The following is a 15,320-nucleotide window of genomic DNA, read 5'->3' on the forward strand; positions in this document are numbered from 1 at the left end:
GCAGACAGCCAGGGAGTAGACACCCCTGAGGTAACACGTATTTACACTTGAACAGGCTCTGCTTTGCAGATGGTTTCCAAATCCACAAAGGAAAATCACTTCAGCGGTGGTCTTCCAGATCCTGGGACCAGGATGACTTGTGCAATTAACTTCTTTACCCAAGTTTTTGAGTGCCTACTCTACGCAGTCATTGTGTAGGTGTTTCAGTGCAGAGTAAAAATAAAGCGGCCCTGGACCTCCTAACAATGCAGTCTAGGAGAAGGTATTTGCTATGCCTCAGCATTCTTAGAATTCTAAATTTTAAAAAGTAGAACTGCTGGTTGGGTTCTTTGGAGTTCCAGTTCGATAAGAGCTCTTTAAGCATAAAGCGTGTGCATGACATCTTATCAGATCATACATTACGGGTAACAGGAGATTATGAGATTTCCAGTGTCAGGGAAGCTTGTATCTCTTCTCTCTGACCCTCCACCCTGCATGCACCTTGTACATATTAGGGGTTAAAACATGGCTATTAAACATATGAGGGAATATTTTAAAACTACGACCTGCATTAACATTACAGGGCATCCAAAAAGCAAACTTTAAACAAAGCTTCCAATAATTTTGCCATGTTTCATAAGCTATTATACTTTTCCAAATTAAATTCCGCATTCAACTGTTAACCTTAGCTTGAACGAGATCTATCTATTAGCATGCCCCAGGCAGGTTTATCAAAAACATCTTTTCACCGTTAAAGCCTCAACCTAGTTCAGCTACAAATCCCTGTGGACTTAGCATAAGACACTATCATTTCTATCTTCATTACAACATATTTTAATTATCTGCCTTAGAAATAAGGTCTTACCTCTTAATGAAAGTGGTTAGTCTGGGGGATCCAAAGGGCATACGGCAGTTTCAAGACTTACTTTTGATTATATATGCAATTATAAGTTAGAAAATATGCTTGAAAATCAATGTAAGTTTTCACCTTTTTCTCTAGTTGAAAAACATAAATATGATAGAATGAAGATTTTATTGTTGTAGTTTCACTCCTTGTCCAGAGCAGTGTTTTTCAAACTTGATGACGGTACCTCCAGGTTTCACCTAGTGGCATCTGGTGTCTGTTCCATTATTGCTGCTGGAGTTCATATGAAGGCAGTGGATTTATAGATCTAGGTTTATTTCCAGGTATAGTAACCATGTGTCTTTAATAGTTACTCAAGTTCCACGGGCTTAATTTCTTCACTGTAGTCCTATATTGGGGGGTGGTTGGTGAGGAAATTAAATAACAACACAACGTCTGAGCCCCTTTCCTGGCATGTGATTGGTATTCACAAAGTCTCAGTATTTCTACTACCTTGCTTACTTTCTTCCGAACATGGATTATTCTAAACTTTTCTGTCCTCAAGTCTTCAACTGCATTCCTAATTTCTTATTCTTGTAAAATGAGCATATTTCCTATGTCACTGAAAACAGGGATTAACAAGACTCCCTGTACTTTTCCCTCTTCCAACACCAAACATCTCTTTTTTCTACCATTTTTCCCTCTTCCTTTCTATCTTAGAGGAAGTGGATCCTGGATCCTTTTACAGACCCAATTCTCAGGCTAAGGTTTACCCATTTCATTTGATCTTCCACCGGACCTTGCTCCATTATTTATTCTCTGTTCTTTCAGTGAAACTTCTAACTTTCTGCTCACTCCAGTTTATTTCCCACAACCCTGAAAGTAGTTTTACCTATATTCAATCCTCAAATCATACTTCCATTAAATCTACCCTAAGGAAATAATAGAGATGTGTCTAAATATTTTTGCTCAAGGATAGCCATTGTGGAAATATAATATCAAACATTGGAAAATACCCAAATGGCCAAGAATATAGGTTGATTAAATAAATTAGGAGATGGAGAAATGGGGGGGGGGGGTAATGATGGAATATTTTAGATAGATAACAAATGACATGGGAAAATGTTTAGTTATGAGTAAATATCTCAAATTTGTTTTAAGCATCATATAAAGTAGTATGTGGGTGTGTGGGCAAATGGGTATATACAATGAAAAAAGATTTTTGGCTTGACAGATCAGGAGTGCTTTAATTTTCTATGAGTTTCTTTGAATTTTATAATTTTTTATAACAAATTTCTGCTGCTTTTATAATGGATGAGAAAATGATGGTATTTATACATGCTTTTATTGTACTGTGTCCTCTTCTAAATGACATCTCATTTTTTTTTTGACTACCCATCTCCATAAAGTGCAGTCTACAGCATCTACTTCCACTTCTTTCAGCTCATTTAGTATTCGCCTCGATGCCAATTCATGGAGCCCCCATTATGGGTCACGCACTGTGCAAAGTGCAAAGCAGGTCCCGGAGGTAATAATGACAGTGGTGGCTAAGGATGCTATTCAGACAATAAATACTTCTTTCCATCAAGGACTTGTAACAGGCTGCTAAGAAACCAGGTACCCTTTCCATGGCATCTAATTCCTCAAGCAGGAAGTCCACAGAGAACACAAAGGCACTGAAATGTTTATGATGACACCATTTTCAGTAAGTGCCTAAAAACACAACTGCCCAAGCTCTCATCATCCTGACTTTTGCATCCTTTCAGAATCCATAAACACATACTTAAAATGCTTTTAAAGTAATTCCAGATTAATTATGTGAACAGGGCTTCCAGTTCCAGAGTTTATGACTAGAATTCCAATAAAGCTTTTGTATTTATATTGCTTAAAAATAAGAAAATATGATTGATATTGCAACTATATGCTTAGAGTTCTACTTTGGAAATATTAAAATATAATTTTTCTAATGTTGGCAAGATGCAGTGGTTTCTCTCCTCCAAGTACTCTCATGCACCCTTCCCACTCTGAATACTTCTAGGCAAATGTATAAAAGAATGACTATATCACGTCTTCATAGATATCCCCTATCAATTAAAATTACAAATGTCTGTCTATCATCTATCTATCTATCTACCTGTCTATCATATCTTTATGTAGTGGACACAATGTTGACCACAAAGTGATTACAGTAACATCTTCATCTCCTGATTACAGGGATATATTTAAAGGCTTATACTGGAAGAAAAGGGTCTGTTTAAGATTGAACTCCAGATAGAGTGACTTCTAACACTAAGAGGCAACCCCTTTGCTAATTTTAGTATGTACTAGGTCTCAAACACTGAGGTTATAACCTGAGACAATGATGCAACTTGAAACAATGATGTAACATTTACGGAGCAATTACAGTATATTGTTGTACAGTAGAGGCACCTGGGATAGAACAGTCAACATGCCTTGGGGGTTAGGAACATATTCCTGAAAAATGTAACCTAAAGACCTGTAAGCTGCGACCTAAGGAGTTAGCCAGTCTAAGAGGGGATCCGGATAGATTGACAAGTTTTGTCAGTATCACTGGATTAAATGTCCTTGACTTGCCTGTCTCCACACTTGGAAACAGGGGAGGTAAAAATGAGCCATTCCCTAGATATTAAAGTTGAAACTTCTCTAAAATTGATTATCAATAATATTTCAGATCGCATGTTACCTTATCTGGTTTGATCATCACCAAGTTTCCCTTGTAAGAGAGAGCATTACTCTGACTCTCAAGATCTTTGAACTCTCATTTATCTGTTCTTCCACCCATCTACCCATCCATCTAGTCATCCATTCACCCACCCGTCCATCCAAACTAACCATATGTACCTTGTGAATTGCACGGTGTCATGCTTGATGCTGTGGTGATAAAAAGCTGTAAAACTACTCTGTGTAGGGTGTTTTCGATCTAATAGGTAAGCCTCAGACACAGGTTCAGGCAGAGTCCTGAGGAAGTTTAGACCCCATGTATTTGAAGGAGCATATGCCCTGCCTCCTTTCTGACAAAGAGGCAGCTTTTCTTCTGCCCTCACTGCATTCATTACATGCATCACTACCGACACCATAATTCTTTTCTTTGGGCCTTTAGAATTCATTGTGGGAACATTATCCATTAGATAGTAAACTCTGAAACAATGAAACAAACATAGGAGAGATTCATGACTAACAACAGTACAGTAGTGCCCTTGGGTCAAACATTTGCTTTACGAAATGCCAAAGAGTCTCCAGTTTCTAGCGATAATAAAACATGATTTCATTTGCTTTCAGCACTGTTAGAATGCCTCTATGGTAGCTCTTAGTCAGAGGAGATATAATTATGGATATACCTTCGCTGATATTGGATGCTGTAAGTAGACATTTAGACCAATTAGAAAGAAGAATGTCTGGAAAAGAACACTCAAGGGAATGAAAGCTGTTGGTCTTTCAATGAGAAAATAAGCCAAGGACATTTGGGATATTAGATGCAGGTCACCTATGGAAGTGGTGAAATATCTTGAGAAATGTTGTAGAAGCTATGAATTGGGAAAATATTTTCAGCAGAAACAATCTGGATAACGAAAGGGTTGTATCATTTCCTTGCTCAAAGCCAGCCAGTGGCTTCTCTTTACGATTAGAATGAGTCTCTTCAGAGGGCCTGGCAGAGTCTTTGCAGTAACAGATGACAGGTGTTCTTACTCTTTACCTCCATATTTAAGGTTTTGCAGGATCACGACCCTGATACTTCTTCAGCGTCATCCCCTCCTCATCCTTTTCTCTTCACTCCAACTACAAGAGCCATCTTTCTCCTTCCTGAATCTTCTCAAACATTCCTCTGGCCTTTGAACTTGTTGTTCCTTCTGCCTGGGAGGCTCTTCCAGATCTTTGCAGGATGGATTCTCTCTTATTATTCAGGTCTCAGCTCTAATATCATCTCCTCAGAGATATCTCTGGCCACCCAGTCTACGGGAGCCCCTCTATCATCCTCCCTTCTCTCCTCCCAGCCTACTATACTCTATCCCTACGGCTATACTTGATTTCCCCTGTGGCTTATTTTGCTATTGTAAATTATTTTACAAAAAAACAGTGAATTGTAAAGTAATTGTTATTGTAAACCTGTCTGTTGTTTGTAAACCTGCCTATTGTAGGCTTGTTTATTGTTTGTTTTCTTGTTTATTGAGAGGCGGTCAAGAGCAGTGGTTAAGAATAGACTCTGGAGTTGGCTTGGGTTTTGAATGTCATTCCTAACACTTATTGTGTGGGTGGCCATGGGCGAGTTACTGAATTTCCCTGCACTTCAATTCCTTCATTAACAAAATTGGGATAAAAACAGTACCTACCTCATGGGGCTGTTGTGAAAATTAAATGAATCAATCAAAATAAATCAGTTGGAACAGAGCCTGGCATACAGCAGCACTAAAGAAATTAATAGTAGTATAGTAGTCGCCTTCCATTCGAACAATAGGAGTAACTTAGCCCTCTGGTTCAATGTTAAATTCCTAGACTCTAGCATAGCATTTGGCAATAGTGGATACTCAATCAATATTAGTTGAATAAATGTTTTGTAGGAGATAGCCTTGAGGAAGACAAGAAATTTTCAGGGGACTAGATCTAAAAAACCAATTTAAGTCAGTAATGAAAAGAAAGTCATTGTTACATAATGATGGAGGAGAAACTGGAAAGTGTTGCCAGCACAGTTAGCTGTGACCTGATATTAATGAGGCCAAGGTGACAAGTTTGACACCTTTGTATGTTCCACTTTGGTTGGTTCTCTGCTGTGATCGTTTACTTGGCATTCCTACTGTTAGCTGTCTTTTGCATCAATGCCTGGAATCAGGGAGAAAAGGAATGAAGAAATAAAGGTCTAGCAATTGTGGCTAAGGAAAATTCATCAGAAAATATGATAAACAGTGGCGTGATTCTTGGCATTGGCAACATGACAAGAGATTTCAGTGCTCGCTTTCCATGGAGTTCAAGTCACCTCGCAATACGACCCCATACCAATAATATTTCCAGGGCTGACGTTGGAATTTGAGAAACTGAAAATGTTTCGTCTTCTCCTTTCCTGAGATATTTTTAGCTGCCACCAGGTGGTACTAGGTAAGCGCATCCAAGTAGGAAAACGCAATTTTATTATACACAAAATTGCCAAGAGTTGCAAAAAATTGTTTTCCTTTAGTGTAATAGCAGAAACATAAATCTTGTGTAACAGAGTACACATCACTCTTGGTTTGGACTTTTAAAATAATGTTTGGTTTTCTCTAAAATTCAAATTGTACTCAGATTTCAGAGAGAACTTCATCTTCCTGGGACTCAGACTTTCATTTTAAGGAAGCTTTTATTTTTCTCAGTAAGTCACACAGATTTCTGGGCTCCAGGAAAAGTCTTGATATTTTCCCTTGGACGTTTACCTGGCTTTTCTTCTCCTTTTCCTCCTCAATCCCTAGCTTCACGCTTTTGCCTGCTTCAGTTTAGTCATCAGGGCAAAAGGGACAGAAATGCACACCTCACCAGCTTCTGTGAATATGGAAGCCTGTCAAATCTTGAGTAAAAGGTAGGTCACCGTCGTCATGAATATCCTCATGGGCCTTCCCAACTCATCCTTAGGGGCAACATACTTCCCGTTCGTTTTTCTTTTTTGAGAGGAGTTTCTTCTTTCATTCATTTCCACAGATGGCAAATGGGTCCACACCAGCCATCACCAGCACCGGCAGACAGCAATGAGAAGCATCCTGAGACAGGATAATTTCTACTGGCTGAACACAAGCTCTTTGTTACTTTTCTTCACTGTCTTCTGTATTTCTGATCCTTTAACTACACTGCTAATTGCTCAAAGCTCAGAACATCTTTCAATGCAGGCTCAAAACACAGTTTTTCTCTGTTCTCTGGAGCACTAAGAGATGCCTTCTTTTCTTGATTTCAAACACAAAGAACCTAACCCTAACTTCCAAATGAATATCTACCTCTACTTGCTTTCCTGCTCACATGTCCACTTTATCAAGTATAACCTTAATACCGTTTGAGAAAATATGTATCCCCTCTTTCCTTTCTCTCTGCTATTCTCTTACTCTTTTAATAATTTTCTGCTCCAAACTTTTATTATCCTAAAGACGACAGCCACATTGTCATAAAGAGTCAGCGATTTTATGAGGGAAGTATATACTGAACTCACACGGAAACAGACCTAGCAACATCTTTCCAGCAAAGGCTCCTGCTATGGTCACAGAACCACTGCAGTATATTGGTAGATGTTTAATGTCCCTCTACTATGGGGAAGCGGGTAGTGGGCCCATGGTAGAGGTAAGGGAGAGAGATTGCAGATGAAGTAAATTCTCCTGAAGAACACATATCACTTTATCAAGCATCTCTAAATAAAATTAGTTCAAAATTCCTAATCTTGTTTAAACATTCACTTATTCAAGCAGGATTTAGATCATATTTGAATCAGCACCACTTTATGCACTTAGATGAAATACGCAATTTTCCATCCTGCTTTTTCTCAACCCATTTTTTTTTTTTTCTTTTAAATAGCCCATTTCAGGTTTTGGAAAAAAACAGCCACCAAGCATCATATTTTATGGTAGCATGGACTTTTGATTTTTTTTTTCTTTTTTCCATATGTTTGGCTTAAGGCAACATTGGGTATTTTATCATTTCATCTTCTTCTGGGCAATATGGCAATAAGTAATTCATTTCTTTTGTTATACCTCTAAGGGATAGCTCAGCTGTAGCCAATAACAGTCAAAGTTATCACTTGCATGGGTGTGTGGTCTATTTCTGACAGTCCTCAACCATAGCATGATATTTATTTATTTTTCAAACAGTGATTTTATATGTTTACTTATAAAACCTTTGAAGTTTCTCATTCCAAACCAAGCAAACACGAAATTCCAAGGAAGCTCACCGTGTGTGACTACAGAGAGTAGAATTCAAATGGACCTTCTAATGCCAGAGGTAGTAAATATATAATAAGATCATTGATATTTATTAAGGGCAAAGGAACATTCAAGAGACTGTTGCAAGTTGCGAAGAGCATAACCTCTAAGAGTAAGACCTGCTCATTCATCCTCACTAAGAAGATGTCTACCTATTTTATTGAAGTGCATTTCTGTTTTCTTTACATACGTGTGCTTGTTCTCCACTAGGGACATAGGAAACTGAGTGAGAAATGTAATAGGACTTTGTTTACTCAAAAGAACAAAGGAGAATCATTTTTCAGGAACACATTTCCCACAGGTCAACCTTTACCAGCAACCTGATGACTCTGGCATTAGGGCAGGTAGATCTCCTTTATTCTTTCTCTAGAATTTCCTTCTTCTGCAAGTTTTCAGCTCTGCCTGCAGACGATGCACTCTCTATGCTTGATAATCCTGACAACATACTGCTCCTCTTCTAATTGGCCTGAGACAAAATGACAGCAAGCACAGAGTAACCTTCTGGCTAGGGTGGATAGAGATAGGCTCTGTAGCCAATAGCCCCTGAAGTGAAACCTGACTATGCACCATATTAGCTTTTGACTTTGAGAATTTCACTCAATTCTTCCGAGCCTCAGTGTTCTCATCTGTCAAATGGGCCTAAGAGTATCAACAACAGTCATTGGCACCAATTCCAGTTCATCAGGTTGATGTGACAGTAAAATGAGAAAGTCTTTACAAATAATGGAGCACCTGGCACTTGGTTAGCAGCCAGGAAATAATACCTCTGCAGATGGAGGGGAGGCTTGTCATATTTAACAGTTTTGTCAGCTGTTTATCTTCATGATGAGTTTTGAGGGGTGACAACACGGTGCCAAAGAATCCCTGCTGCAGTCGCCTTATAGACACAGTTTTATAAAGGGGACTGTTTTTGTTGGATGCAAGAAAAAATTCAGCAGGGGAAAAGCAAATCTTCAAAGCAAAAACCTCTTCACTACCTTATTCTGCTTTTACTCACTTCAACTGCTAAATCCATAGCAGCAAGCAGCCGCAAGTCAGAGGTCCCAAACAAGCACTTGACTCAAATTATGGCTTTTTTTCCCTTCTTGATGGGCATGAAACTATGTTGAAGGTGATAATAGTAATAATATATTGTATTTAACATATGTTATGGTTTCTAAAAAATTATGAGTATATTATCTATAGAGAATTGCTGAGAAATTCAATTCAGTCCTCAGCAAATTAAACACACGTTATTGACATAATATTTTGAATGGATGATTTTTGAAATTAAGTTAAAATAAAAAGGTTCCTGACACCTGTAATGACCACCCCTTCACATGTATGTTAGGACTTCTTTCTGTCTCCTTTGAGTACCATCCCCCTGCCCACAACGGCAGCCTGCGCTTTTCCTTCATAGCACCGACCATCATAGTAATGGATTAACTACTAACATAGTTATGTAAGATCCAGCTCACTAACTAAAGAGGAACATCTCTAAAAGTAGGAGTCACACCTCTTCACTACTTCATCCCTAGGATCTGGAAAGAAGCTGAGCACATAGCAGACCCTCAAGAAAAGTTTGGAGAGGCAGAACGGGCCATGCTGAGGAGACAGCTTTAGACTTAGAATGACCTAGATTTGAATCTGGATAAAACCATACACTCTGCACATTGGGACAAAATCATAAAGTTCCCTAATCAGTTTCCTCTTCAATAAAATGAGGAGAAAAAATATTTATGTTGTAGCACTATTGTAAATAGTAAGAGAAAACATATGTCAAACACATAAGATTGCACCTGATACATGCCAAGTGTTTCATAAATAATTGCTGTTAATGTCATGATTATTACTTAGTGAATACATGTAAAATGAATTACTTAATGTAATGATAAGGAGCAGGCTTTCAAAGGTATCACCCCCGCCCCAACACCCCACCTCACAACTCCATCCATATGCCTTTATGAAATATACATCCAGCTTCCTGGTCCCTTTCACACTTCAACAGAAAGCAGCTTACAGCACCAAATGTAATGTCAATGAAATATAATATTTGTTTGCTTAAGATTCCACCTGTTATCAATTAATGTTTTGAAGAACAAAATATATTGTTGCTAGCAGCAGTTCATGTCCATTAGTAATAGAAAAACACTTTTCATAGTGTGTGCAAAACCTACTTATATTTTAAAAGCCCAATGATAATTCACTAAGGACAGCACTTTCTTCAACACGAGGTCGTCATCTGATAGGTATACAGGAAAGCAAAACACACAAACACTTGCCATGCAAAATGGAAATGCTCCTTCTGAAAGCAAATTAATTCAGCTCTTCTGTTCTCTTTGGTTAATTATTTTTTTACCACTTGAGAAAGAAAGATTATGTTCACAGAAGTTACACTTTTTAGTACTTACTTAGGTTTATAAAAAGTTTATTCAAATGCCAGAGCTCTAGCGAAACCCAGAATTCAGGGATTTCACTTTCCCCTTCATTTTATTTCTAAAATTTGCATTTCTTTTTGCATTTTATGCCCTCAGCTACACCAATGACTATTCAAACACGTTCATCACCAAACCACTGATATCCCTGAGTATCTACAACTTTGTAGCTGAAGTCCATTCCTACTATTAAACATTGAAGAAGAAGAAAAAATCTAATGTGATCTTTGCGAGGAAACATGATTCTTAAGAAATATGAGAAGAGAACGTCAAAGATTTCAAAATTTCCTTGACAGCGTTAACGGCTTTGACCATTTCACACTTCTCGACGCTGACCTTGCTCCTTCTAAAGCTGCAGTTCTCCCAGAAAGAGGACAGAACAGGGAAAGGCCTTTTTGCTTTTTCTTAGTACTTTTAATCAGTTATGTTGCTGTTGTTTCTTTTACTATCGACTAAACAATCTTGAGAACTGTCAACCACAGGCCTCACGTCCTGTCCTTTAACTGTGGAAAACATGAAGCTAATCTCTCTTTAGCCCTTTAGCCGTACCGGAAACCTGACATCAAGTCTACGGGAAGGCACTGCCCAACCAGAATGTGGCCTGTACAACCCTCATCTTACCATTTTAGACTAAGAGCAATTTCTCCTTGTTTCTATTTTAGGGGACTGGGGGGAGGCGGGAGGTCATTCCTATGTTCCAGACATGGGAGCAGGTGCTGGAGAGTCAATGGAGATTCGAGGCAAGATGAACAGTAACCAAAAGATAAAGGTTAGCAAATAGTTACAACCAACATCCTGAACTCTGCAGGATTTCAAAGTAAACCTGGGGACATTTGTACCTTGTTTGCTTTCCTTAAAAAAAAAACTAGGAAAAAGAAATCCTAATGGCCGATGGAGATGAGAATCTATTTACATACTCTTCCGCCTACCAAGTCCCGTGCAAATTGAATATGTAATCACATTCAGATGGCACAGCTGCTCTGGGACTCGTTCCTCACAGCATTTATTTGTGTGTTTCAAAGGTTTCATAAGGAACCTTGAAAGAAAAAAGTAAATATTTTGAAAAGGAGTTACAATTTGGCAGCAGTAATCCTTCCCTGGATACCGAAAGAAAGGCAAATCCTAGTAAATCAGAGAATTGTGGCTTTCAAAAATAATAGCATTACCCTGAAATTCAATCTGCTAGTATCATTTTTCCAAGCAATCCCTCTATGCATTCAATTTCTTTGTCATTTATTACAGTAAGAAGCAAAATGGTTCAAGAGAGAATTGTTTGCTGTAAGCACAGAGATGTTCTGAACAAAGATGGGATTTGATAGCGTGCACAAACATGGGGGAAAAATAACACATTACTTATCTGGAATTCTCAGTCGCCTTCTCATCTGAGAGCTTTGTGTATCTGACAGCAGAGCAAGAAGAAATTATGTTTATTGAATGTTAAAATGTCTGATAAGGTGCACATGGTATTTTAAAGGAATATGAGATTGGGATTTCAGGCTACTACATAGGAAGCCTGGAAAGGATTCATAAATGATTAACTGCATACAGCTTAATGATGAAAGGTGGACATAGGTCTTCTGAAGCTTTTTAAGCTGCAAGGAAACCACGTGCTGGGTGCTGCCATGGGCCAATTTGTTTTAGTGGTGCCATATAATCCCTTTCTGAGCACGTCAGGGAGATGTTCCCTAGTGCTGAAAGATGGCGGTCACATGTGTGACAACAGAACGCTAGTTAACTAGGAAATGAAGACCAGGGATCCGCATTTACCATGGCCAGTGCACCCAGTAATGAAACAGCTGCATCACTCTTGGAAGATGAGCAATCCCTCATGGATGAGACAGATTTTTCCAGAGATCAGTTTAGGCTCTTAAATGATGGAGGGAACCAATTTAAGGGTGGCAGGTTAGTCTAAAATAATATGGCTTAAAATACTTAAAAGGAAGCAATGTTTTTATTCCTGATTTGTCAGTTCCTTTATACCCTCCTCCTTGACTATTTGTACATTTGTAAAGCCAAGTATACACAGCCTGGCACGTAGTAGGAATACAAGGAGTGGTAGAAATTCTTATTTGTGTTAATATTATGATTATTTTTCTTACTAGAATGACATGACCTCAACACATGGTTAATTTTTGTGTCCATATTGAGATCTTAATTATAACTCTTCCTAATATGCATCCATTACACATTGTTTTATATTATTCTTAAGGACATGGATTGATTTTGAGTCCTTTTTTCTAGACTTATAACTCACAAGCAGCCATCCAATTACACTCAGAGGGAAAATTTATTACAGTTCAGGAGAGGAATTTAACTGTAGGCTATCCCACCAGTAGGTAATGTCAGCACTTTCTTACAGGTAAATAGTTTCATCAAAATGTTATATTGCTTTAATTCTGTGATGACATCAGTTTTGGTCACAGCATCAGTTTAGCCTCAACTTCTTTCTCTTCTGAGGAAAACACTCTAATGAACGTACAGATTAATTATAAATCATATCCTGATTTTAGAAACATTGTAAGATAGTAAGCGATGCTCTTTTTTTCCACTGAGGAAAATGATAGTAACTTTTGAGCAGAAATTAAATGTACAGAATCTTACAAACTTTTATTTTCTGTTCATGTAACTAAAATTATAGTATCAAAAGAAAAATTAACACTGAGCCTAATTACATACATTTTATTTATTATAGCTCTCATCTTATTCAATGACTGTTGTCTTAGTTTGTTCAGGCTGCTGTAACAAAACATACCCTGGGTGTCATAAACAACAAACATTTCTTTCTTATAGTGCTAGAGGCTGAAAGTCCAAAATCAAGGTGCCAGTATTGTTCGGTTCTTGGTGAAGGCCCTCTTCCTGGTTTACAATGGTGGTCTTCTCATTTTCTCATGTTGCAAAGAGAGAGAAAGGGCTAATTCTCTTCCTCTTTCATAAGGACACTAATTCCACCATGGGGGCTCCATCCTCTTGACCTAATTACCTTCCAAAAATTCCATCTCCAATTACAATCACATTAGCACATCAACATATGAATTTGTGGCCAATAAATGGTCACAGCCACAGCTAGGCTGCTCCACAAGACCGCTGCAATTATGCTATGGTGTCAGGTAAGCTGTTTCTTTAGAATCAATTAGTTAATTGCTTGTTGCTTTAACTACTCACACTCTTTTTAAAGCGATCTTCATGTGTCACAGCTGAGCCAAGAAGAAAGTAAAACTCAGAGAAACTCTTCAAATGTGGAGTAAACTAAGCTAATGGACTTATCTGATGATTCGCATTGTGTTTAAATGGGGTCCTGCTCGCCCTTAGAAAAATGTTTTATCAAATAACTGCCTCCAAACAGTCAAGCATACGGGAAAAAAAAATCTCACGTTTCCCTCTGTTTGGGTAATTTGTGAATCTTCAAATCCCTTTCTGATAGTCATTCAGTATTGATCACATATTGCAATTTAAAATTTTAGTTTAACACTACAAGAGGTGAATGGCAAAGTTATCACATATTTCTTAACATCTTCCTTGGCAATTACTAAAGCAACTCAAACTCCTGAGCTTTTCAGTGCATAAAAGGGGTGGTTTACGTAGCGTGATCTGAGTGACTATGCCTGGGACATCTAGTAGCACAAAGGAATTTGAAAGAATGGAACAACAGAATTGCACTAAAGACACTTTTACAAATTTTCGTTTATCAAGCGCTTCTTTCAAGAAAAATAATGAACTCCCTACTTTAAAACTTTCTCCTTGATTCTACCTGTTCTGTATTGACAATTATTTAAGCACCAATGAGCAATTACATCTTTCTCAAGTGATTATCGAAAAAGTGAAATTAAAAAAGCTTTCCTGTGTTTCCTTTTGATATTTCTTTTTGGAACCTTGTTCACCCTCTGAATGTCCGCCTGAAAATACGGTTTACTGACTACGGGCATGGCACAGTGTGGGTACCTGATCAGTGTGTGAGGGATAAATGGATACAAGAGTGAATAAACGAGTACAGGAATGAGCACGTATTTCAACGCAGCCAGAAGTGATTAACAGCCTTGCATTCTAACGGTCTCTTATAATCAATGAAAAGTTTCTGAACTTTGAATGAATTATTTTGTTAAAACTGAAGTTCCTCCATAGATTTGATCACCCTTTGTGGCCACATGCTTGAGATATGCGTGGAAGGGTTCTATTCCCTTCCCAGACCTGGCTCCCCAAGCTCCCCACGCTACCCCCATGCTCTTTCTCCTCCTTTCTGCAGCCGGACAGTCAGTGCGCAAATGGTCACTGAAGGTCAAGCCCTGGAGATGGTGGAAGCTCAGTCAGCTGTGGTCCCCGAATGACTGTGTGATGCAGGGCCCCCTGATGTGATTTTGGACAATCTAAGTAAAAAATAATCAGGTACTATGCTAAGGCACTGCTATTTCAGGGGGTTTTGTTTTTTGTTATTTTTATAGCGGCCGTTTTTTTCTTTAACATACGCCCCCTGTCCACAGCAAGCTCCCTCCCACCAAAGGGTTTTGCTTCTTCTGTTCTGAAGGTGCCCTGTTAATTCCCATGTAGCCTTTAGATCTCAGTGCAAGTGTCACTTCTTCGGGGAAACTTTTCTTCCTCCCTTGTCTGGATCACATCTCTTCTGCATTCTTTAGTATCATATGACTCTGCCTTTTGGCACTTGTCCAGGGAATCTTCAATGTCACAGTGTCTCCTTCCCCAAGGTCACTGATAAGGCACAGGCTTCAAGGTGGCCTTGGAGCTGTGGGCTTCCAGCAGGAGGCCAGGGCAGAAGTGCAGGTGGGTACCCATGAAGCACATCTTAGGGCACCCAGAGACGACAGAGGGAGGTGAGTGCCAGTACAGGGCAGGTGGGGATAAATTCAAATGTTAATACCAATAAAGCTTCAATTATGTCAGCAGGCTTCTTATTCCTTGGAAAGTTCATGTTACAAATGTTTGCGGAATGAAGGACGTACTGTCAGTATAGCCACCCGTTAAGGAACAGTGAAAAGTTTTACTAAAAGTCCTACGGTCCACATTCACTTGTATATCCGAGCAGCTCAGAGTCATCACATTTTAATTTTAATAGTGTGCTTGCTTTCATAGTGTGCTTTGAAAGGTTCTTACTGACTGTGCAGGAAACAGAGGCATTGATATAAATGG

General features: G+C 38.6%; 1 protein-coding gene across 1 annotated transcript in view; it reads right to left on the reverse strand.

The window, feature by feature from the left end:
• The window catches only part of KCNIP4 (potassium voltage-gated channel interacting protein 4), a 512,843-nt gene that overhangs the window by 398,000 nt on the left and 99,523 nt on the right, over positions 1-15,320 (reverse strand). The gene's annotated exons all lie outside the window — the stretch shown is intronic.

The sequence above is a fragment of the Hippopotamus amphibius genome, chromosome 3 (assembly GCF_030028045.1).
Source record: "Hippopotamus amphibius kiboko isolate mHipAmp2 chromosome 3, mHipAmp2.hap2, whole genome shotgun sequence".
Classification (NCBI taxonomy): domain Eukaryota; kingdom Metazoa; phylum Chordata; class Mammalia; order Artiodactyla; family Hippopotamidae; genus Hippopotamus; species Hippopotamus amphibius.